Source organism: Salvia miltiorrhiza, chromosome 3 (genome assembly GCF_028751815.1).
Source record: "Salvia miltiorrhiza cultivar Shanhuang (shh) chromosome 3, IMPLAD_Smil_shh, whole genome shotgun sequence".
Lineage (NCBI taxonomy): Eukaryota > Viridiplantae > Streptophyta > Magnoliopsida > Lamiales > Lamiaceae > Salvia > Salvia miltiorrhiza.
In genome coordinates this window covers 35,954,140-35,956,924 of record NC_080389.1, presented here as the reverse complement: position 1 = coordinate 35,956,924, position 2,785 = coordinate 35,954,140, and positions in this window count along the sequence as shown.

Here is a 2,785-nt window from a genome sequence, read left to right as displayed (position 1 = left end):
TCAGTCGACACGTATCCTGCAGCAGCATATGGTTAGTAATTAACAAATAATTAAGTTCATAAGTATATGTATATATATATATATAAATATAAGTATATATATATATAATATCTTGACTAATATAACTTATTTATCTTATATAAATGCATGAACAGAGCTTGAAGCCTGATTTCCCCCAGGATGCGCCGAACTATGCCACCTTCCTCCGCCTCCACGTGTACATCGACGGAAGTTATACGTCGGAGAGAGATGAAAGAATTGATGTAAGTGTTTAAGTTTATTCAAATATTTAGTGAATGTATTTATTTTCTAACAATTATGCATTGTTATGTATGAATTAGCACGAGGTTCATCGACTTGCTGCTGCCACAGGATGAGAGCACCGGCTAGATGATGTGTATTGGAAGTGGTACAGCCAGACAGATCACGGATCTATGGCGTCGGGAGGTGCCGGGTAGAGCCAGGCTAGTAGGGGGTCTATCTGCAGCACAGGCACTTCTGCAGTGAATTAGCAGCTTTATGAGACACGGATCTCCACGCTGGAGGAGCGCACTGCAGCAGCAAGAACAAGAGCGGGTTGCAGAAAGGTTGTAATAGAGGCACGATTGGCTGCAGAGCAAGCAGGAACGGCAAGCCCTCATGGAGCGCTTTGCCCAAATGGAGCAGTTAATGAGGATGTATGGTGGTCAGCGAGCTCCATCCCCTGATGATGATGATGCTTGCTTAGGTCTCTCCCTGATGATGATGATGCTAGACTTTCATATTTATGTTTTCAAACAAAATTACATTTGCACTTTATTTTCAAATTATGTTTTATTGAACTATATATTTAAAGTGTTTTAGTAAAACTATGATGTGTTATATATTTATGGCAATGATGATGATGATTGCATTTAACGTAAATAAATAAATTCAAATCACATTACAATAACCAAATTAAAACAACTTTTCGGTGTATTAATGTTATAAAAAAATTAATTAATAATTAAATATTTACCGACGATAAAAATAAGGACGAAAGAACTCGATCAGTCATTAACAACATCTTTCAGGTATTATCTCCACAATTCTAAGATTATGAATATATATATAGAGTGGTATATAGCCTTTAAATGAATTATAGGTATGATATCTCCATATACGAGTGTTCTGTATTGGTGACCCTACTCGAAAAGAATTTCCACCCCAAGCTTAAGCCGGTGTATTGACACAGCAGCAAGGCAAGATGGGTGACCCACTGGAAGTTGGTGGGTGATCGACTCGGAAGTTCGGCCTAACTTATCAATACAGTATAAATACGGAAAAAATTATAGAAATACAATAAACAAATATAAATAAATAACTAGAATAAATAAAATAAATTAATAGGTTTGTGCTTTTATAAGCTTCAGGGGTTATTCTGCAATATTCATTAAGTTGAAGGACTCTCTAGCAAATAGGCATAATAGTTAGTTATTTCTCAGCTAACTGAAGCAGCGGCCGTTTTGCGAGAGGATTTGCAGAAGATCAGATTGATGTATAAAGGCATTCTCTTATTGTATTCCTTAGTTTGCAGTGTGTATTTTCTTCTTCTGATTTACTTTTACGATATTGAGTTGAGTGGAAAGATTTGGAGAGGTGCTAAGTATAGCTGCTGTAAATTGAAGCTTGAAGCTTCTTCTCTGTACTCTTCCGATTCTTGATAGTGAAAGTGTTCATCTCCTTGTCCGTGGATGTAGGCCTTCGTGGCTGAACCACGTAAAGAATCTGTGTCATTGTTTTACTTTGATTTTACGAATTGATTCAACAATTGGCGTCGTCCGTCGGAATCGAACCCACGACGATCATCGCTTGAAGCTGAGTTGGTCAGATTTTTTCAATCGGTAAATAGATCTAACCGATTCGATTGTTTGAAGGAGATGAATCCATCCAAGATTGAGATGGATAAATTTACCGGGAAAAACGATTTCTCGCTGTGGAAGATTAAGATGCACGCGATGTTGGTGCAGCAGGGACTTGCACAAGCTATCGATGGAGATCAGAAAAAGGAGAAAGATGATGATGCATCTGCCTCAAAGATGAGCAAGGGCGAGATAGATCAAAGGGCGCGTAGCTTGATAATTCTCAGTCTTGGAGATAAGGTTCTTCGCGAAGTAGCGAAGGAGAAAACAGCTGCACAACTTTGGTCAAAATTGGAGTCATTATATATGACCAAGTCCCTCGCAAACAGGCTATATCTGAAGCAGAAGCTGTACTCTCTCAAGTTTTCTGAAGAAAAATCGATAGAAGATCAAATGGAAGAATTCACAAAGTCCATAGATGATCTGGAAAGTATAGATGCACAACTGGCAGATGAAGATAAGGCAATCCTTTTGCTAAATGCACTCCCTAGAAGCTATGAACATTTGAAGGATGCCATAGTCTTTGGGAGAGAAGGATCAATCTCTCTTGAAGAGGTTCAAACTGCTCTGCGTGCTAAAGAACTCCAAAAACAAAACGATGGGAAACAAGAAGCTTATTCAGAAAGCTTAAACATCAAGAAGTACAAAGGGAAAGGCAAGAAGTCAACTGATGATTCAAAGAAGAAAAAGAAGGGAAAAAGGAATCTGGGAAAGAAGCAAAGAAATGTTTTGAATGTCAGAAAACAGGTCACTTGAAGAAGAACTGCTATATCTGGAAAAGGAAACAACAGGAACAGAAAGGAGCAATTCAAAACAATGCTGATAATGTTCAAGAAACAGTAGATGCTGAAGCCTTGAACGTTTCTCAAGATGACCCTCAATTCAAATGGATCATGGACTCAGCT